We start from the raw sequence: 24,243 nt of genomic DNA on the forward strand, positions 1-24,243 counted from the left end.
ATCTTAATTGATTAGATTACAGTGTAATTAATTAAACATTACACAAGTTTGGTTTCTAATTTCTTAATGTTTTAAATTCCTTCAAAACTAGATATGCTATAATAGATTGCCTACAAAAAGTGTTTGCAATTTTTCATCCCTTTGTCTACTTACCCCTTTTTATGTGAAATTGTAGATCCTCCCATAAAGAGATGGAGATTTATTGCCCCTATCTCTTGAATCTAGGCTTTGCTTTTGACTTTTTTTTTTTGTCAATAGGAAGTGATGATATTTCAGGACTTGAGGCCTTGTGACTTTGATGCTCTCTTCCTCCTCTGCCTTCATCTCAAGAACATGCCCCAGATCCCTTCTAGAGGATGGGGCTTGTAGAGACACTGGAACAGAGGTGACTCCATCCACTTGTCCTAATAGAAGCCTCAGACATTTGAGAAAGCCCAGATTAGCAAAATCACCCTAGCTGACCACACCCACTTCAGATTAGCAGAATTTCCAATCTTTTCTGGAGAGTAAAAAAACCTTGTAGGCCCCAATGGTTGTAAAGTTGTTTGTTACACAGCATTTTTAAGTAATAGATAAGTATATATAATCACAAAAGGATTAAAAAACTGAGCAGTAACTACACTTAAATTCAAAAAGTATTTTTGTTTAGCCATGTCAGAAAAGCAGCATTTGTATGTCTTTGATCCATTTTCTAAACAGACAATGCAAGCTTTTAAGAACATAATAACTTAAGGAAAATTCAGGGCATTTGCTTTCATAACCAAAAGCATGTTGTATTTCTTAGTCTTCCAAGAGTCTGTAGACAGCATACACAGGCCAGAGGAATTTAGGCCATTCCTTATATTTATATTCTACACTTACTTGCTGCCTATGTTGAAATAAACAAGGCATTTTAAGTAAAGAATGGTTTCTCTTTAATACTGCTGTGCAGCAGGAGAGTCAGCCTCTAACAAATTGCTTTGAAACACTAAGGAAAAATCAACTTTTTCATGTATTTTGGGGTGTGCAGATACTCTGAGGATAAGTAAGAGAAAAACTGTTATATGTGGAAAACAGTTACAGTTTCAAGTATTCAATATGCAAGTTTTCAAAACAACATGTTAGTTGGCATAAATAAAAACAAAAACACCCTGCAGTATTACGTGAAAAAGACAAGAGTAGTTATTTCTCAGTAACCACACTTTAACATAGGACCTAGTGAAGTCTTCCAGCTCGGGTGAATAGGACATGGAAAACCCTTTGAGAAGAGAAAGTTCAAGTTAGATCAGGAAAATTTGGTTTTTCAGCTATAATGTGTTAGTCCCTTTACCAAGTGCTGTGGCTACAAAAGAAGTGATTATTAGCCTGTGTGAAATGCAGAATAAAAGTATATATAAGATATAAGCAATAAAACTTTCCTCCAAGGTCAGAGACTGAGTACCAGAGGAGAAATAAATGACTAGGTCTCAATTTATGTTTTTAGTTTATGAGGTAGAAAAAAGGGGTGTGGCAGTAGTGTGCTGGAATAATATACACAAAGACATGAGAGGTGACTCCACGAGTCACAGTGGTGAAACCCTCCCACCAGGAGCATAGGTGCTCTGGAACAGAAGATGGAGATAAAAAACAGTAGTCATGGTGGTATACTGGTCATCCATTTCTGCAGACAAACTGACCCAAAACTTAGTTGCTTAAAAAAACATTTGTCTCAGGAATTGGGTATAGTTTAGCTGTGTCCTCTGCTCACAGTCTCTCATGTGATGACAATCAAGGTAAAGAACAGAGCTGTGGTCTCATCTGGGTTAACAGAGGAAGGATCTACTTCCAAGGCCCTTTTTCAGTTCTCAAATCACATTAAATGAATAGTTCTCTGGGAAAAAAAACAAACTTTAGAGGGACAAAATAGAGTGAAATGGAAACAATGAAAGATACCTAATATGCAAATAATATAAATTCTAGAAGGAGAAAAAGGAACTAAGGAATAACAAACAATTATTAAATAAATAAGAGAGAAATAGGATCTTTGTATACATCTCACCAATATGAATGTTTTTAAAGAAACTCCTGATCATGTGTTACTATAATTACTGAATTTGGCTGAAAAAGTATCTTATCCTATTATAAATAACAAACACTGATCCAGGAAGATATCCGTTGTCCTCTAATGCACTGTACTCCAGCCAAAGTGGTCTGTTTGCTGCTCACGGAACACATTACACCACCATTCACAGTCTCATTTCCTTCTGCTGGCAGGAGTCTTCCACAGAAATAGACAGGCCAGGCAGTTTGTATCGGAGGGCAAAGGGAGTGCTATAATAACTAGCCCAGGGCAGTGACAGGATCCTGGGACCATCCCAGGCACACTTGGTCTTGTGGTCACCCTACCAGATCTCCAGAAGGTTCACCATTGCACTACCTCCAGCACTCTGCTCAAATATCAGCTTCTCAGCTTCCTTGGTCACCCTGCTAGTAATGACCACCAGCCCAGCAATTCCCATTTCCACCTACCCTACTTAATACTTCAGCTTTCATTATGCATTTACTTATCATCTCTCCCCACCTCTGAGAGCAGAGTCTTTTCTGGTTGGTCACTGCTGCATCCCAAGAGCCTAGAACAGACTGGCACATGGTAGGTATTCTCTTTCTAGAACGCCCTCCGTGAGAGGAATACAAAACTTACATGCCATCCCTGATTGTAGCCCTTGAATAGATGAAGTTCTTTTAAAGGGAGTTTGATTAGTGACTGTGTCCCTGTTCATTTTGACCGTGTTCAACACTGGCACTGAAGTGCTACAGATCCTGACAGGCACCCACTTGAAACCCTCGCTTCAGGGAGCTCACGCCTCAGATAAAAGCCTATCGGCCACCATCAAATCTGTCTCTCAGCACAGATGTACCCTGATTTTTATGTCAGACTTTCCACAGGGCTTTGATTTTCCCCCGATTCCACTTGCCATTTTGCTAGGGCTTTCATTTTCCCTTGATTCTACACATTTAGCTCTTAGGGAGCCAAGTTTAACTGACATTTTCTTACAAAACTCGACTTGCCTTAGAAGATAGTTTAGTCAGATTGAGTGTAAATCGGTGTTAGTTTTTCAACCTCTATGTAGAGATTTTAAAGGTTGTTTATGTGGTTATGGGTGTGTCATTGGGGTGGTATTGTGGTGACATCCCTTTCTTTGATAGAAACTATTCTTATGTTAAAGTGCACACAAAGCAGGAAAAGAATGGTGTCTGAGCTCTTATAATCTATAACTGATGTTATCACTTAAAGTTTTTTTTTCCATTAAAGATGGTGTGGGTTATTAGGCATAATTTGTTATGCTGAGTTTTGTGGAGTTTTTCAGGATTTGGCTGTATTATCCACTATTAAACATAATCTGAAAATCATGTTCTTATTTCTTAATTTCTGCTGCTTATTTGTATAAAAGTTGATTATACTGACCTAACCAGCCATAGTTTTTTATTTTAGAGTGAGGATTTGCATGCGTATTACCACTAAAATTTTTCAAAAGCAACATCCACATAGTAGTACGCATTATTTTCTTTTTTTTAAAGATTTATTTATTTATTTTTAGAAAGGGAAGGGAGGGAGATAGCTCGAGAGAGAGAGAAAATCCAATGTGAGGTTGCTGGGAGTTCTGGCCTGCAATCCAGGCATGTACCCTGGTTGGGGAATTGAACCTTGGGACACTTTGGTTCCCAGCCCCGCGCTCAATCCACTGAGCTACGCTAGCCAGGGTTAGTACTGCATTATTTTCTTCCACTAAGAACTAAAGAAACAAAGATGGCTAAGGCCAAATTTTTTTCTACCGTTCTCTTTTTAAAAACATTTTATTTTGAGATAACTAGATTCACATGCAGTTGTAAGAAGAAACAGAGATTTCGTGTATCCTTCACCCGGTGTGCCCTAGTGGTAACATTTGGCATAACTATGGTACAGTAACCCTGCCGGAATTTGACACTGGCTCCAGTCCACTGACCTTAATTCAATTTACCAGTTTTACCTGTAGTGTGTTAGTTCTATGCAATTTGACAGCATTGTGAATATTTATTTGACAACTTCCACTGTCAGGTAGAGAATGCTCCATCATGAGGATTCCTTACACTATGTATTTCTGTAGCAACATCCACTTCCCTACCTTCCAACTCTCTAAAACCCTGGCAACTAGTGATCTAGTCTATCATCTACAGTTTTGTCTTTTCAAGAATAGTTGTAAAAGTGGAATTGCATAGTATAAAAATTGAGATTGATCTTTTCCAACTCATTATAATTCCACTGAATTGCCTTTGCACCTTTGTCAAAATCACTTTGGGTAGGTCCATTTCTGGTTCTCTGTGGTGTTCCATTGATCTCTGTGTCTATCTCTTCACCGCTCCCACACTGACTTCTGAGTGTAGCTATTTAGAAAGACAGTGTAAGGCAGAGGGATTCCTTCCACATTATTTTTCTTTTTCAAAGTTGTTTTAGCTATTCTAAGTCCTATGCCTTCCATGTAAATTTTAGAATACACTTATCTATGGCCACAAAAACAAACCCCAGTTGGTTTTTTTTGGAAATTGCAATAAACTTACAGATGAATTTGGAGAATCTTCTGTTCTCTTTTAAAACCCCTAGCAAAGAAAATCCTTAGGACACAGAATAGTATTTTGACCATGAGAGGGGAAGGGGGTTGGGGGGAAGGTTGAAGATAAATGGTTGAAAGAGAAGAAGACAGGACTTGGGTGGTAGTGAATATACAGTGTATGATGAGGCATTACAGAATTGTACATCTGAAACCTGTATAATGTTATTAACCAATATCACTCCAATAAATTCAATAAAAAATAAAAGCCCTAGATTTCTTGAAGTTCATGGCATAGCGTAACCATGCACTTCCTCTCACTTACTCAGTGATATCTTCAGCACATAGTCCGTTGTCTGTCAATTTTTCTGTTGTTGTCTTTAACACAGTGAAGGGAGCTCGTTGTGGCTTTTCAGTTTCTTGATGTCTTTTCCTGAAATGATATTTGCTGGCATATATCAGATCATGTTTATGTTTTACTTTTACTGAACCATCTTGAAAGCTTTATTTCAGGAAACATTCTTTTCCACCCAGTTGATTACTTTAGCCCATCACTCCAGCAGTTCAGCTGTATTAATACTCCTAATTTGATTTTTCCAACAAAGAGTGATGGAACAGTAGGATATTCATACACCTTCTTGTATAAAAAAATCTCAGCCTGTATTTCATACCTAATATAAAAATTAACTCAAAATGGGCTTAAGACCTAAATGTAAATTTTCAAATAGTATAGCTAGAATAAATTTAGGAAGAAATATTTGTGATCTTTGTTAGGAAAATATAAAATTCATAGATTGGACTTCATAAAAAATAAGAACTTCTACTTTTCAAAAGCCAGTGTTGACAGAATGAAAAAACAAACCAAAAACTGGGGGAATATCTTTGTAAACCATCTGATAAATAACTTGTATCCAAAATATATAAAAGTCTCTCAAAACTCAATATTAAGAAAATAAACAATTCAGTGAATGCTTGGCAAAAGATTTAAGCAAACACTTTACTGAAGAAACTATATACATAGCAAATACACACATGGAAATATGTTCACCATCATTATCATTAGGAAAATGTAAATTAAAATCACAATGATGTATCTCTACACACCTATTAATGACTAAAATTTTTTTAAAGATGAAGATAATATCAAGTGCTAGTAAAGATGCAAACTAAATGAGACTTTCACATATTGTGGTTAAGAACACAAAATGGCCCAGCTGTTCAGGAAAACCATTTGGCCGTTTCTTACAGATACACTTATAAAATGTCCTACAATCTCACACCTAGGTATTTATCCAGGTGAAATGTAAGCTTTATTTAGACAAAAAATTGTACAGGAATGTTATAGTGACTTTGTTGGTAATTTCCTCACGGTGGAAAATGCCCAGATGTCCTCAACTGAAGCATGTAAAAAGAAGCTGTGGTACATCCACACAGTGAAGTACTATTCAACAACAAAAAGGGATGAAATATTGATACAACAATATGGATTATTTTATTTATATAATTTCATTTTAAATCTCCAATTCAGTTCTTTAATTGAAAGAAACCAGACTCAAAATGCTACTTACCTTATGATTCTACTTCTCTGATATTCCTGCAAAGGGGAAAATATAGGGCCAGCAGACAGATCAGTGGTTGCCAGCCACTGGAGTTGGGGTTGACTGCAAAGTGGTGCATGGGAGAGTTTTGTGACCTAATGGACTTGTGTTACATCTTTATTATGATGGTGGTCATGTGACTGTACATTTGTCAAAGTCCATAGACATATACTGTAGAAAGATAAATTCTATCTGCAAATTATTTTCAACTAAAAATTATTAAAAAACCCTATTTCTAATTCAGTGACCTTATTGCTTCTTGCATTATTCATATACCCAACAGATTCCATAGTCTGGACGTGATTTCATGTTATTCATTATGATTAGTTCCTTGTAAATATTCTTAATGAACTTACTACCTCTCCAGTTTAAAAAAATTTTTGAATAACTATAAATTCACATGTAGTTTTGAGAACTCTCCACAAAAAGATACTGTATACCCTTTACACAGCTTTTCTTGTAATATCTTGTAAGATTATTAGCACAATATTATGACCAGGATATTGACCTTGATTGAGTCAAGATACAGACCATTTCCATCCAAAAAGATCCCTCACATTGCACTTTTATAACCATATCCACTTCTCTCTCAACCAGAACCCCTCAACCTCTGGAAACCACTAACATGTTTTCCCATTTTATAATCATGTAATTTCAAGAATGTTATAAAAATAGAAACATACAGTCTGCAATCTTTTGGGATTTTTAAATTAAACTCAGCATCATACCCTGGATATTCATTCATGTGTTTGTATATATCAATAATTTGCTTCTTTTGCTGCTGAGTAGAATTCCATGATATAGATGTACCACAGTTTATTTCACCAATTCATCTTCTGCTTCCAGGTAGGCATAGAGTCCAGATTCCCACTCAGCTTCTGTTTGTATCCAGAGGTGAATGGGTGATGGTTATTTCTACATAGGGGTGAGAGGCCCTGGCCCCCTGTAGACCTGGATTAATGCCTCCCTGACTGTGAGGACTAGGTTTGCCCCCAGTGCTGTTTCGCAGCAGCCTTTGCTCACACTAGAGGGAGGAGGGCTTGTGACTTCCTGGCAGTGATGAAAGTGCCAGCTGCACTTGTTTCTTACTGATGCTACCATGTGAGGAGTGAGGTACCTTTGTAGAAAATTGTGAGAGTGGCAGTTCAGTCTATTCTCTTAGCCTTTGCTGACATGGAGTATAGATGGGGCCACAGTCTTTTGTGTGGTGTTTGTTTGGAGTAGATGGTTATTGTTCAAAAGTTTGCTGCCCTTACTATTCTCCATTTCTGGTTCTTTGGCTAGAGAGAGGCAGAGTTTGAGCACCCCTGGACCTTTCCAGGTGCTTGCTTCTTTGGCTTCAAGTCTGAAGTATACAAATCAAAAGGAACACCCCTGGAAAGCTCCACTCTGTTGTTCCTTGAGTCCCAATATCCTTAGCTGGTCTGTCTCTTCCCACTATTTTAGAAGCTTCTATATTTGTTTTATAACAAATGTGTATGATCAGGGCATTTCGTTGCACTTAGTGGGAAAAATAGAGGGGAAATGTCTACTCTGTCTTCCCAGAGGCAGAAGTTTTCTTCCAGTTTATTAGCTTGGAAAAAAACTCAAGTAGAGTTGAAACCAAATGTCTTTCTAATCTGTGCCTATGTAGAGGAGCCCGATTGTACTGAGAAAATTATGCAGTTATGTAGCTGATTATTTTAATTTCATTAACCCAGATTCCACAGGTAACTCAATTCTTGCCTTTTACTCTACATTTTCTCAGATAAGCTCTATTTTTCTTTTTTTCATATAAACAATTTATAACTTCTCTCTTTCTTTGGATTTCTAGTAAATTCTTCATCCCCTACTTCACTCTCACACTGATGACTTTATTTTATCCATACTTTATTTTGTCTGTTCTAAGAATAACCATAAATATACTAGAATGTCTATAAATGAGGACATGCCTTAGAATTAGGGTGCTCACAATTACCGTCAGAAAGGTTACAGTCATGATACAGGTGTCATCGGCTACACTGGATAGTCCTAGCTATGCGTACTGTTGTCACTTGTCTGTTTAAATCTAAGGACACCCTATTGATAATTCATAATAAAATCATAAGAAAAACTATTGAGTGTTTGTCAACCTTTTTGTTGGCAGTATATAAAATGAAGTTGCATCTTATAATTTATGCTCTGTTACATTTGATGAAAACAATGTATTACTGTGAAATCAGAGACTGTAGGTGATCTGAAATGTTACCACATTTGTGCAAATATATGTTTCTACATAGATCGATAGGTGGGTACTTCAAACACACACAGGTGAAGCGGCTGGGCCCAGGAAAAGAGCTTTATTTATGGTCACAGAAAGGCAATAGCCAAATTAACATGGCAGCAGTGGTGCTCCGTGCCTCCACAAAGCGCCCAACCCACACAGGTCAGCAGGCTATGAGTCAGAGGGAAAACGTCACCTACACAACTGACAGATTTTATTTGATAGGTGAGGAACCAAAAACAATATTGTTGTTGTATGTTTTTATTTTATTTTATTTATTATTATTTTTTTAAAGATTTTATTTATTTATTTTTAGGGAGGGAAGGGAGAGAGGGACGGAGGGAAAGAGAGAGAGAGAGAGAGAGAGAGAGAGAGAGAGAGGCAGAGAGAGAGAGAAACATCAATGTGCGGTTGCTGGGGGTTATGGCCTGCAACCCAGGAATGTACCCTGGCTGGGAATCGAACCTGGGACACTTTGGTTCCCAGCCCGCGCTCAATCCACTGAGCTACGCCAGCCAGAGCTGTTGTTGTATGTTTTTGAAGAGAAAAAGAAATCAATCCCCCCTCTTTTTCTGAGAGAGTGTCCTGGAGAGGCAGTGGAAAGAAACTGTACTCTAGGTCTCTGATGTATAATCAACTTCTTCAGAAACCAAGTAAGTTCAGCATGCCCAGCTTTTGCAAACCAGAGATGTCTCCAAGGGTTTGGGATTTATCTCTTTTGAAATATTAATACCTAAGAAGATAGCACGAAAGCCTTGCTGTAAATCTCTGGGATATTCTCTCACTTTTGGAGTTAACCTAAGTGCCTATTGCAGGGTGTAACCATTTGGCCTTGGGGAAAGATACTAGAAAGTTTATTAGTTTTTTGGATGAGAGCAGTTTACCTTGTTATCAGGGGAAACAAATGAGTACAGATCTAATTTAAGTGTTTCCAGGGAAAGTAAAAAACAAACTTTCTCTTGTATTTATGGTACATACATTGCTATATTTCAGGAACCTGAGGCACTGAAAAATCCAGGGAAAATTTCTTTTCCCACAGTTACATTATGCTAAAATGAGACTCTTTCTCCCTCACTTTCATCTGTGGCCCAAAGATACAACATGCCCAATTTATTGTAGTGACAACTTTGTTAAACTGTTTCTGTATCTTTAACCTGAATAGCTGAATAAGAGGAATCTCATGAAACTGTTGAGGGTAAAGGGAAGCAGTAGCCACTACTCTTGGAAGGACTTAGAGGCGGGGTGACAAAGAGATAAGGGGGGCTCGGCTTCTCCTCACTCCTTTCTGCTCCACATCACGCTCCACTTCCCATAGACCTGCCTGCCGTTCCCTTTACACAGTCTCTGTGAGGACACTGAACTTGCCTGGCTTCCCACACGTTACTACCAACTCCAAGGTGTCCCCTGCACCAGTGCTTCAGGATGGCTGATGAGTGACTTTTTCTGTGGTCCTGCAGCACTGCCCTCTGCGAGTTCACTCCCTAGCAGCCCCCACGCTCACTTAAAGCAGGATGGGCAAACTCTGTGCAGCCCTGCTGCCTGATTTCTTAAAAATTTCTGTTGGAACACACTATACCTATTTGTTTATGTACTGTCTCCAAGTGTTTCTGTGCTATACAGCAGAGTTGAGCAGTTGTGACAGAGAAATTTTGGTTCACAAAGTCAAAAACATTTATGTAGTTCTTTCAGAAAAGGTTTGTTGACCTCTAGTGTAAAGTATAATTTCCTGTAATAGATACCATGTTCCACATGGCTATTCCTTCCTGACTGAACTCTTGTGGTATACCACCTAACCAGGACATAGAAAGCAGGTGGCTAATCATTAATTTAGTAATTCTTAGTTGACCTTTCATGATCCACCTCTGAAAAATCGAGATGATAGAATGCAGTGAACAACTGGAGGGGCAATTTTGTTGGAGAAAAGTGGTGACGGGCTGTGGGGCCTTTTTTCCTTGCCCACGGGTTTGCCCGTCCCACGGCTGCATTACACATACAAGAAGTAAACACTTGATTCAGGCAGAAGAGGGAGGTGTGCCTGCTAACATCAAGCCAAGACAGGAAATTGGTATGGGATGCGGTAGGATTTAAGAAGACAACCATGAGTTTGAGGCGTAACGACTTGTACTACTGACGCAGACTTCATGGGCGAGAAGCTGGCAGATGCTGCCCCTAGTGGTAGCCAACAGATGACTGTGTTATAAAGTAAACTGCCCGGCCAATAGAATGCATGTCTCCCAGTGAACATATATAGAAACTGATGTAGAGACTCAGCATGGCCTTGGTTTAGAAAAAACTTTTTCCAAGACAGCTTCCATTCAAGGATAGGAGGAGCTCAGCCAAATGATGGGAGTGTCCATCTAATAAGAGGACAGGGGAGTCTTCCCTCCAAATTAATCTCTGTCAGGCTTTCCTCCTACCCTCTCTGGCGAAGATAATCTGTCTGGTTCATTCAGAATATCTGTGTTGCCGAATCCAATGACCACTCTGTTTCTTATTTCACTCAGTGTCTCAGCAGCATTTGAGTATTTAACATAACTGACAACTTTCTTTTTGAAATACTTTTCTGATTTGAACCCAGTAACATCACATTGTCTTGGTTGTTTTGTTACCTCACTAACTGTCCCTTCCCACTCTCCTTTTCTGGTTTGACCTCTTGTGCCTGAATTCTGAATATTGGAGAACTTTGATCTTGACTCTAGACCTTTCTCCTTTCTCCCTTTTAAAAAAAATTAAATGCACTGGCATGACATTGGTTAATAAAATTACCAAGATGTTGATTGTACAATTGTATGACACATCATCAGTATGCTGCAGTGTGTGTCCACCATCCAAAGTCAAACCTTTCATTACCATATATTTGACCCCCTTTACCCTTCGCTTTTCCTCCATCTCCCTTCCCTCTGGTAAGCACCATACTGTTGTCTCTATCTGTTTTTGTTTTTCTTGTTTGTTCATTTGTTGCTTTCAGTTTTATATACCACATATGAGTGAAATCATCATCCTTGACTTTTTCTGTCTGACTTACTTTGCTTAGCATGATATTCTCACAGTCCATCCATGTTATTACAAATGGCAATTATTTCATTTTTTCTTATGGCCGAGGAGTATTTCATTGTATATATGCACCATATCTTCCTTATCAAATCATTTATCGAAAGACACTTCAGTTGTTCCCACGTCTTGGCCACTGTGAATAGTGCTGCAATGAACATAGAAGTTTGTATATTTTTGAGAATAAATGTTTTCAAACTTTGGGGGTAGATTCCTAGACAAATGGTTGCTGAGTCATATGGTAGTTTCATTCTTAATTTTTTAGGGGGTACCTCTATACTGTTTTCCATGGTGGCTGTACAAGTTTACATTCACACCCACAGAGAATGAAGGTTCCCTTTTCTCCACAAGCTCTCCAGCACTTGTTATTACTTGTCTTGTTGATAGTAGCCATTCTAAGAGGTATGAGTACCCTCTTTCCACATGTAATTTTATCTGATTCCATAGCTTAAAATACCATCCATATGCTAATAATTCTCAGATTGATCTCATTAGTCTTTATCTCTCCTCTGAATTTCCAAAACAGATAGCCAAGTACTTTGTATCTGTATTTGGCCTTCTGAAAGTCATTAGCTATAGATATAGATATAGATATAGATATAGATGATATAGATAGACATAGATATAGATATAGATGCAGATATATGATATATTCAAAACACTACAGGCTTCCTTATTTAAAAAATATTGTTACATCCCATTCAGTTGTCAAGCCTAACCCCAGAGTCTGTTTACTTCCTCTCTCCCTTTCTGTCCAACTCATACCCAGTTCATGGGCAGACAAAGATCACCAGTCCTGCCCTCTTTCTGTAAGTGAGCTGCTGTCACTTGATCTCTGCTATCAGCACCTTCCAAGTGAACGACTGGAATCACTTCCTAACTGACTTTCTTGCATTTACTCTGGACCCCTTCTTCTGCCCAATGCATTCTACATGTAACAGCCAGAAAAATATTTTTAATGCAAATTGGATCATGTCTTCACCAGTCTAACTTATTTCTATTTAATAAAATTCATTCTTTTCTCTTTCCTGTGGTTTACATGGATTTACTTGATTTTATTTTTGCTTTCTCTTCTCAATTCCACATAAGAGTAGAAAACAGCATGTTGCATCTGGGGAACTGCAGATGTAATAGTTAAGTATGGTTGAGGATAATGTTAGATGTGGAAATTCAGAAGGTGATGGCACTGGAAATATATGAAGCATTCAATTGAGAATGACTCAGGAACTTAGAAATTCAGATACTTTTTGAAGAACTTGAGCAGTATAATGACTAGGTCAAGAGTTGCATGGGCATTAAGACAAGCTGGTTGTCACTAACTTAAATTTTGTTATTTTAAATAACTATATTTTAAATAATGGTTCGGCTTCATCTTTGCAGCTGATGTTATTGATTAGCCACTCACTCATTCTGTCAGCCCTCCTCTGATTTTAGCAGCAGCTGAGGAGGGAGTTCCTATGCATAACACCAGCTTCCCATCTCAAAAGTCTACAGCCCACTCTCTGGAGTCTCTGCTTCATTATTTTCCTGGAAGCAGCAGGTCTCTTGACCTGGATTGTGGGACAATTAATGCCCTAGTGGGCAACACCCAAGTAACAAGGATCTGGACTCAGCAGGTGTTTACCAAACGTCCTGACCATCCATAAAGCTTCCCACACATTTCCTTGAAGAGCCTTCTTTGCTCAAAGTGGTAACCAGCTCTAGGACTCATCTTTGTTGGTTTTTCTTCTTTCGCTTTCTTGTTTCCTCTGCTCATTCACTCTTACTTCCTGGAATTGCCTCCCAAATAAATGACCTTGTCTTGGCTCTGCTTTAGGTGGAATTCAAAAATGACAATCATTCACTCCTTTATTCAAGAACTACTGATTGAGAATATTGTGCAATGTGCTAAGAAATGGGAGACATCATCTAATGGTGGTGCGTCTTCTAAGAGTACAATTATAAATCTACAGGACAAAAAAAAGAAACACCAACAGTGTTTACACCATTTTCCACATTCTGCAACCACATCATTTTTTTTCCAGTTATTACAGCTGACATGAGGTGGCTCTCAGCTAAACAGTGTTAGCATTATTTGCTCCCAACTTTCTTTTCTGTGTCATTGCTATCTGAAACTTTCATAAAATCTAAATAATATTCAGCTCTGAAAGAGGAGGGAAAGAAGGGGCAAAAGGTTTATAACTGTGATTTCTGATTTTTAATATGTTGTATTTCAAGATTCAAGAACAGGATTTTTTCCCCAGCATTAAAAAAAAAAGACTCTCCTCCCTTTCCTTGCATGCCTTAATCTATTTTCTTCTCTTGTTCAACTATGTATATTCCATGCTGAGACTATCATAACATAAAGCATGCCTTTTAATCTTGGAGTTCTTTCTGCATAATTATCTGAGTAAATGATGTTCTACTATTTTATTTTTCCACTTTTTATTTATGTAATTACTAATTAAAAAGAGCAACTGAATTATGTCAGCTTCAGTGAATTAGTTCCATAATACAATTTAGATATAAGGAAATGTTCACTGTTATCTAATTTTTTTAAAAGCCTATGAACCCTCCTACACTGACTTTCATTCCACTCTGCAGCACATGACTTCTTCTTCGTAGAGGAAACTAAGGTTAAGATAACAGTAATGGATAAAAATTGATTGACCTCTCGGTAATTCCTAAAAGTATCCCAACAAGGAGAAATCTAAGAGAGGAAAGAATGGGGTGGAAAGGTGGATTTCCTCTTTTCATAAGCTGGGAGAGAGCGGAGGCTGCATCTGACTTGCCTGCTGCATCCTCTGAAGGTGCTCGGCAATGGCTGCGGGTGATCAGTGTTTCCTCACATGGTCATTGGGAGCGTTCTCTGTATGAAATGATGCATCAAGCACATAGTGAGTGTAAAATAAATACCTTTCCCTTGGTATCCCCTGTTCCTTGCTTGGTGATTAAATAGTGATTGCTGCTCTCTGTTGAGGTTAAAAGTAATTTTAAAAAATACTCCATGAACTAGCTCAGACAGGACACAAAATTTAGACCCCTTTTGGGTATTTTTGTCCCTTTTATTTATTTATTTTTCATTTTTGTTGTATTTTTTTCCATTACCATTTAGTTTCCTTATACCCCCATCTTCCTAGCAGTCACCACGCTATTGTTTGTGTCCATTTACCCTTTGGAACAGTATGGATGGACCTGGAGAACTTAATGCTTAGTGAGACGCCTTTTCTTTTGCAGTGTGGAAATGGTTTCAACTTTTTGAAGCCCTCAATGTCTTCTAATAGAAGTAATTAGTGCTCCGATGGTTCAAACCACAGATGCCATTAACAACTCTGTATTTTCTGTCTAACTCTAGACAGGCTGCATTATTTTAAGCTATTTTTGCCCTGTAATGTTCTATTTAGTCTTCTTAGCATGTAAATTGATAAAGTGACATTTAAAAACAAAGTCTTGAGGATGTTCTGGAAATTTAGGTACAGAGAAGTAATCTACATTTTTCCCCAATTTTCTTACTTACTATAAGAAAATAACCTTATGTCTATGTATTTGAATAATTTAAAATGGTTAGCAGGGAAAAATATAATTGATGGGTTGCATTTGTTAGTTATATTTAGTATTCAAAATACTTTAAAATCAAATTACTCACATTGTATGCTATTCTTCTAAAGTGGATCCTCTTAAGGAAAGCTATTTTGGAAGAGTATTAACAGTTATTGCTAATGCAGAATAAGTAGTGAAATGCTTGTTGTTGGATATTGAATTGAATATAAACAGTAGAAAATGACACAAGGCTTAAGAAAGAGTTATGCATCCTATGGGAACACTAAGATATATCTCTTATTTTTTAATTTATTTTTATTTTTTATTTTTCAATTACAGTTGACAGTGTTATAGTTGTTCAGGTGTACAGCTGAGTGGTTAGACATTTACATAACTTATGAAGTGATTCTCTTGATAAATCTAGTGCCCACCTGGAACCATACATAGTTATTACTATATTATTGACTATATTTCCTATGCTGGACTTCACATTCCCCTCAGAATATAGATGTTTTAGATGACTAAACTGCTAATAAATTTTGACATGGATATTCAATGACAAAAAATAGTAAATATTTTTGCAAATCTGTAATTTCCTTACAAACATTCTTCAAAAATTTTGGAGAAAAAAGAAAACAGTAATTTTAAAAAATTAGCATTAGGAGTGTTAGACTCCATCAGAAATACCCAATGGAGTTGAAACCCTATTTCATCCTATTTCATGATGCACCTGAGTATTTAGATGTGGAGATTGAGCTCTGAAGGTATATGACAGCTTGTATAAGTTCAATTCTAAACACTCACCTCTGAGCACTGAAAAATCCGAGTTATGGTCCACACAGCAGCTTGCTAGAAGTATGCTTTGAGACTCACCAGAGATTCTGTGAATTGCTTTCACTAAAAGCTTTGCTGTTTGCCACTGTTGCTGATGCACTGGGAATAAAATTGAAAAAAAAATGACATACAAAAAAATTTTCATAACCCTTATTTCCCCTGGAAAACAGATAATATGATTTTCACTGCCTTCCACTTACAGAGATTATTGCAGGGGCAGACCAACTGGGCTAAAAATGTAATCTAGGAAAAGTTCACCAAAACCTGAAATTTTGCTGGTTATTTTAGTAGCTAGAATTTAAGCATTAGTAAATGATTCTCCTGTTTATAGACCCTTTTTCAGTTGCGATGAGTGAAGGCCCCTCTAAAGGATCTAGAAGAAGATTCAGAGAAAATAGATTAATTTCTGAATAATAAATTAATAAGAATATGAGAATTTTCCCTAGGCTGAGGGTAAAAGTTCATTTGTTTGCATTCTGGAAGTGGTTAGGACTGGAGGAAGAGAGGAAAGTGGAGGGATTGAATGGAGGGGAAGAGCAGTTCCTGCCAGTTGAGGTTAAAGAAAATGAATCCTCCCCTGAGGAAAACACCTCAGGTAGTCGGCATGGCTGAGAGATTCTAAGCAAAATGGTTTCTGAAGTTCAGTTACGGTTGTTTTCACTCCTGGATTTGCTGCAGTTCCCTGACATCATCTCCAACCAAATAGCTTAACAGAAGGATCCTAAGAAAAATGAACAGGGAGAGGCCAAGAAAGCAAAGGGAATAGAGAATTTAGTGAGACCCAGAGTCTGGGACACAAACGGACCAGATGCCCTGTTTCATCATTTTACCTCCTGTTAAAAAAACACCATTCAGGTGAATACATTTTAAAGATCTTACTGGGTTTATTCAACAATTTCTGAATCAAAGGCATTCCAAAGAGCTATCCACAGCAAGAGACATTTCTAGGCAGAAGGCAGCCAGGAACAAGGAAGGTTTACTAGGCAAAAGATGGATTGGTTATGGCATGGTTATATTTTTTAGGGGATAACAGGGGCTTTTAAGGCTTTTTGCTTAATTAGTGCTGATCAGACAATTCTTGATTGAGTGGTTTAAGATTACATTTCTGGGAGAGCTGGGACTGGAATGAAGTGACGTCTCAGTTTGGTGATGTGGGGCTTAGCGTGAGCAACTCATTTGGGACCTGTTTTCTTGTTTTTAACACCCCTCAAAGTCCACCAGAGAAATGGGTGTACCACAGTGCCTCCAGCCCTTTAAAGTAGACATTAACATAAGGGCTTATCTTAGAAATATAGGTAAAAATAAGTCACACCTTTTCTTTTGTTTGTAAGTCAGTTAAATAGTTGGTATGTGGATTTCTGGGACTGCCTGCCTCATTTGTAAACCTAATTGCATGTTTATTTAACTCTTTATTTCTATAACATCCTATTTTTATTTTATTATCTCAGTGTCTCAATTCTGCAAGAACTAATTTAGCATCACTTCTGCACATATTACATGCAGGTTTGTGTTGACTCACTGGTATATTCCTGTATTGGAAAAATGTATTTTTATATAACATAAAAGGATTTTTGATATAGTAAATCACATTGTTAAATTATTTAAGCTGTTATATAAAAAACTTAGATCATAAAAATAATACTGTAAATAGTAATAACATATGCTCGTTTTATATGGTATCACAGAAGATAATCTTCATATCCATTTTCCAGATAATTGAAATTTTACCTAAACATCATTAATATTTTTAAAGGATTACTTATTTACCTTATAACATTTATAAATTTATTATAAAATTCTTTCTTCTTACATAGAGAAAGTTTACATTTGTTTCCTATTTTTTTTTTGCATTTTTAGAGAGAGAGAACAAAACATCAATTTGCTGCCCCACCTATTTATGCACTAATTGGTTGATTCTTACATGGGTCCTGACCAGGGATTGAACTCCCAACCTTGGCACTCTAACCAACTGAGCTACTTGGCCAGGGCAAGCAAGCTTATGTTTAAATTTAATAATTCAGTGTCAATACTTGAATCATTGAATGTTGTTTTTATGGCTATAATATATTTATATCTTTGTGATATAAATTTCAGGTAGACGTTCTCTACCTGAAATTTTTCCAACTTCTTATGCTTTTATAAATATATCAGTGTTTTTATAGTTTCCTCTTTCTTCCTTCACTCTAAGGCTTTCAAATGTCCCTTTTTACTTATGTAGCTATTCCATCATCTTCAGTGAACTTCCTCATTTTTCTAGTAAAGCCTGAACTTAAAATATGGACTTTATAATAAAGGCTTCACTGTAGCCTTTTTAAGTGTTGGAAGCTTTTCTTCTTTTTCATCTTGCTTCTGGATTCTTAAACTGAAATTGTTCTTTGACATTTTATATTTAAACAGCACTGTTATATCTGAAGAAAAATCACACACATAAACCATACCTGAGCACAAGATGATAAAGCTTAGATCTGGAAAAGACCAAAATACCCCAGACTGGTATGTTATGGACTTTTAGCTTTAGAAGATGGTGAATAATACTTAATCCTCAAGTGAGCAATTTTTTTTTCAAATCTTTCACTTTTTGGTCTGTGGTGTCACTTAATGAGCTCCACTATATTCTTAAAATTAGACTCAAACTACTTGTCTTCTTGGAAGCAGTTTCTGGTCTATCATAGAGGGCTGATAATTTCTTCCGTTAACCACACCTTGAATTTTTCTCTAGCACCTATGCTGCATGTACTTGATTCCATACGTATCTTGCTTTTTTAGACTGTAGGTTTCCTGATTACAAATAGAGTGAAGTGTTGATTAACATCTAGAAGCGCAATGAATGTACACTCCAAAAATCTGGCACTAACATTCAATTTCATAATATTTAAAGAAATGTACATTTAAATAAATTAACCATGTTAAAAAAGTAAATTGGTAAAGATTTTAAAAAATGAGTGGTGGGAATTTTAATGCCTAGAATTGACAAGACAAAGAATAAGCACTGTATGCTCCAATGGAATAAATGTAAATTAAGACCAACTTTCTAGTAGAAAATAATATCTCTGTTAAGAACAGAAAAATGATCATACCTTCTGATTTCTTAATTTTCATCCTTGGAGCATTCCAAAAAATGTAAACAAATAGAATCAAAGGTAAATATCAAACTAATACTTTGATAACAGAAAAGTTGAAAATGTTCTAATTGTTCAACACAAGGTGATAGCTTAAATACATTGTAGTACATCTTGTAACAGATCAATAGTCAACAATGAAAAATCATTCTTGGAAAGAGTATTTCTTGATATGAACAAATGTAGAGTATTCTTAAATGACAAGAAGAATGTAAACTTTTTAAAAATACGATTCCAATTTTGAAACTTTTGAGTAAAATGAATGTCACTTGCTAGGATATCCCAGATCCTCAGGCCTTTGGGTTTTATCCTTTTGACAATTACGTATCAGAATGTTATTGTACATTCAAACTATTCTGGTTTTGGTTTCAGCAAAAACCCCAAGACATTTATGTGGGACTGCCATCCTGACTGGTAAAGGATGGTATTCAGGAATAGTTATCCTCAGTCTGAAGAGATTAAAGAGGCCCAGAATCAGAAGTTAGAAGAAGATGGAGAGGGACGTTTCTTGGTGTGTGCTGAGTCACTCACTCACTTGCAAGATGGAAAAAAGGGAGTGCCTACCCCTCCATTCATGCTTAAAAAGGGAGTAAAGGAGATGTACAGAGAGTTTAATATACTCGTATCCACATGATATTTTGGAGAACACAGTAGGCTCACACTTGAGACATCTAAAGCACAAGGACCTGGCTGGCTGGTTTGTTCCTCTGATAGTGGAGTGGCAGAGTTGGTGGCATTGGCCAACTCACACTCCTAGAGTCTTTTAGGACAAAAGATACTTGAGTGCGAGTGTGGGCCAGTGTGATTGACCCAACTGAACAAGGGTTAACACTGATGATCTACAGCAGGTGGAACTGTAGGATTTCTCAAGGCTGAAGACAGAGCCAGCAGCAGCCAGAGAGGAATCTCCTCGCTTGAAGAGAAGTGTAGATCAGAAGTATAGACTATTGCACAGCCATGGTTTACTGTCTGAAAAGCTTAGGAAGGTGTCCACAAAAATTAAGGGTCAGCTTCAAAACTCTGCCTAGTTCAAGGAACACCTACAAAGAAAAGTAGAACTTTTCTGCCCCTTTCCACCTCCCTAACCTAGCCCACCCACAAATCTGGCAAGGATGGGAACTGAGATTGACAAGGTAGGGGTAGGGCTAGCAAAGAGCATGAGCCAGTCAGAAAAAAGAAAAGAAGCCAGAAGCCAAAATGGCATTCTTGGTGAAGACTTAACATTTTGTTTATTATTCTGGACTGGACATATTAACTACTATACTGTTTTTTATCATCAGAAAATGGTTAAAGAAGGAATAAGACTTCTTCTAAATTTCACCCAGGGGCAGAAAGTATTTAGTCTCAAAAAATAAAGGGTCACCAGGATACAAATATAGTTGCTTTTATGTTGCATACTGAAAATCATGCTTTTTTGATGTAGCCGTTATATGGAAATAAAAGTATCTCCGTCCCGTGCTCAGGAAAATCCAGCATTCTCCTGCTGCTGCCCCCTACCCCCGCCCCCCACAGCACAGTATCTCCAAGGATTCTCTGCATACATGTGACACGGTCCTGCCCCAGTCTTATCCTTTACAGCTGCTCTTTTCTCTCTGGACCACACTGACCCAAGCATTATACCATTTCCCTTGATATTTGAAAATTATCTCCCACAAAGGCAGTTATGTTTAATAGATGCTTGCTGACAGTTTGAGGTTATAGGTAGGGAGTATTTTTTGTGTAAGACATGAACAAAGACATGCAGGTGAGGAATGAATGTGGGAGGTGGGGGTGGGTAGGGCAGGAGAGAGTAATGCAGGGGAAAAATGGGGACAACTGTAACTGAACAATAATTTTTTTTAATGGGGAAGAGACTAACAAGTTCGAATTGGCAATTATGAAATAGTCACAGGGATATAAAGTACAGCATTAGGGGACACAGTAATATTGTAATAGCTATGTATAGTGTCAGATGGGTACTAGACTTAATGTGGTGATCACTTTATTAGCTCTATAAATGTTTAATCATTATGTTGTCCACCTGAAACTAATAATATATTGTATGTCAACTATAACTGAAAAAATTAAAAATATTTTGTATTAAAAAGATAAAATTAAATTACATATTAGATGTAATGGATTCTAGAAGTTCTTTGGCTGTATCCATGTCATGGAATTTCATCCCAGTCAGTTTCCGACTGTCAAGTTGCCCATCCTCTATGTTACTGACCTTCACACTCTTAGGAAATCCTTCCTGTATGTTTCCCAATTCTTCCAATTTTTAACTCTGGAGCTTGGGGACAGGCTACAAAACATCATCTTGTCTTAGTTTCCCTATATATTAAATTGGGATAGTATTAGTAGTTACCACATACTGGCAAGATTACATGGGTTGACACATAAGAAGCAATTAGAATATCACCCAGTATAGAGTTGATATTAAAATACTCAAAGGTAATAAGGTACTTAAGACAATAAAGAATTTAAAGATAATCAAGGACTCACTGTTTGGTTATTCTGCTCACTGTTGCTGAGTCCTAGAGTGTAAGGTTGTATGAGGGTAGTTTTCTTCTCTGTTAAAGAGAACTTCTCAGAGTACTTTTTTTAAAAGATTTTATTTATTTACTTTTAGAGAGGGGAAGGGAGGGAGAGAAAAAAACATTAATGTATGGTTGTCTCTTGTATGTCCTCTATTGTGTACCTGGCCCACAACCCAGGCATATGCCCTGACTGGGAATTGAACTGGTGACCTTTTGGTTCATAGGCCAGCACTCAGTCCACTGAGCCACACCAACCAGGGCTCAAAGTACTTTCTAAGTGAAATAGTTCTCACCCCAATGTTACCCCAGTGTTATCATCTTGAAAATAATATTTTTATCTCCAGAACTTATACATAACAATATAAAGTAAAAGATTAGTAGGAGATAGACTAAAATAAATCAATAGATTCTATATTTATTTACTACAAACAATATTTATACAGCAATGCCCTATTAAAATTGTTAAACATATAAGGCTCATCATCCTAGCAAATATCGTTACTTTCCCTTGAGGTCCAACTATTTTGTCCACAAGGTCTGCACTGTCTGTCTTCTTTTCCTCCCTGAGGGCATTCTCCTGATGCTGGGGGAGAAATGGATTACTGGCCAGCTGCTTTAATACCTCAACCAACTCACTCTCTGACCTCAGTTAAGACTTCTGTGCCACACATTTTTTAGGTTATTCTTTATCTCATTAAATTGTCTTTAATATTTTAAAAAGAATAATCTTATTGCCTCAATGAACACCCATTTGAACTACCCAATGAGAAGAGGCAATAAAGTGCAACCATAATGACCTGCCTCTTTAAAGGTCTTTTGATATCTTTTTGTCATCTCAGTTACTGTTTGCCTGCAATTACACCTTTTTCTTTGAACCTTTTTATATGATTTGATGAATATATTTAATGGAATGTGCAATGTTTCTAAAGTCAAATTTACTTCCTTCTCTGTATAATCAATTTTAACATGTTTTATATCAAGCAGAGGCTTCAACTTAGTTTATAATAGTAAGTTATATTGTTTACTCTTCCCTGTACATAAGATATAAAAAGAAAACTATCTAAAATCAAGTGTCAGGAGTAAATGATACATATCTTAATTTTTGTGTCATATTTATAAGAATAATTACATTCCCTTACAATGATATAAATGTCTACTTGACAAAAGACTGAAAAATGCAATTGACAAATAGATCTCCAAATGCCTTAATCTTCTGCAAACTGGGGTCTCGTTATCTGCCTGCAGAGACCCATGGAAGTTATTCTCACCAATCCAAAGTCCATGAAACCACTCCAAAAAAGAGAATATGGGAGTTCAATTGTATAATTCCACTGTCAAATTCATTGCCATTTACAGGCACATAGAACCTTCTGCCCAACAAATTTTCAAGGTATTCAGAAAGGAGTTAACGAGCAGGCCTGAACGTGCTATCTTCAGAAAGGCTTGCCTGCAAGATAGGCCCTTGGTTAGAGACTGGAAACTAAATTATAAACAGTCCCCTATTACTAATATAAAGTATCTTTAAATGATAAGTGGTTCACTATGACTAAGTTGTTTGTACAAATAACGTATTTCATCATGCACACCTGCTTGCCATCTGGGAGTCTGGAATTTTGATACATGCTAAGAAGAAGGTGCCCACATGACCACTTTCTAAAACACCTGGGGCCTTGAGTCTCCAATCAGCTTCTCTGGTAGATAGTACTTCACATATGCTATCATTCATGGCTGGAGGAATTCTGCATGTTGTGTATTACTTCACTGAGAGAGCACTCTTGGAAGCTTGTGCCTGGTTTCCTGAAGATTTTACCCCATGTGCCATTTTATATACTGATTTTACTTTGTAACCTTTCACTATCATATGTATTTAGCTTTGAATGCACTATATGCTGACTCCTTCCAGTAAATCACTAAACCTTGGAGTGTTGGAGACCTCTGAGACACAGGGTGGATTGAAATGTCTACATTGAGCCCTGGCTGGTGCAGCTCAGTGGATTGAGTGCAGGCCTGTGAACCAAAGTATTGCCAGTTTGACTCCCGATCAGGGCACATGCCTGGGTTGCAGGCTATATCCCCAGTATGGGGTGTGCTAGAGGCAACCACACATTGATGTTTCACTCCCTCTCTTTCTCCCTCTCTTCCCCATCTCTCTAAAATAAATAAATAAAATCTTAAAAAAAAGAAAAAAGAGAAATGTCTACATTGAGATACACAGATTCCAAATAAAACATTTATTGAATACAAACTGTGGGATGGAATTATGTTCAGTGAAACCAAGACAAGTAGCCTAGACCTATTTTAAGAAATTTGAAGTATGGTGGATATGTTTGCACACAAAAGTTTATAGAAAGAATATTCAATTAATGGAGTCAAAGCAGAATACAGAAAAACAAAGAAAGGTTATTTAAATGGGAGTTATGAAAATGGAGACACTTCATCTTGTTCAAAATGATCAGGAACCTAGAGACGTGTAAGTGAGGCTCAAAAGAACAAGTAGGTTTGGGAAGGTTATGGGACCTGGAGGCAGGAAGAAGGAAAGTTTTGGAAGGTTTCTCTTCCAGAGTTTCCCATGAAACTTTGCAAATGGTTGGAAGATATGATAAAGAAATGAAATATAGAGTATATCCAGGAAATACAATAGAATAACAAGTGTTACTTACAGTACAAAGTAGAATTTTCAGATGCTCTTGGTTAAAATTTGAATGCATCCAATGTCCTATTTGTAGCTCAATTCCATGTAAAACTTATGGATTATTATATAAGACCCATCAAAAGGCTATAGCATTGTAAAAGTGTCTCTCTTAAACTCAGGCATAG

At 37.1% G+C, this 24,243-nt stretch overlaps 1 protein-coding gene across 1 annotated transcript in view; it reads left to right on the forward strand.

Annotated features, from left to right (window-relative positions):
- Positions 1-24,243, forward strand: part of NPFFR2 (neuropeptide FF receptor 2) — a 104,355-nt gene that overhangs the window by 68,842 nt on the left and 11,270 nt on the right.

This window comes from Phyllostomus discolor, chromosome 1 (assembly GCF_004126475.2).
Source record: "Phyllostomus discolor isolate MPI-MPIP mPhyDis1 chromosome 1, mPhyDis1.pri.v3, whole genome shotgun sequence".
Taxonomy (NCBI): Eukaryota; Metazoa; Chordata; class Mammalia; order Chiroptera; family Phyllostomidae; genus Phyllostomus; species Phyllostomus discolor.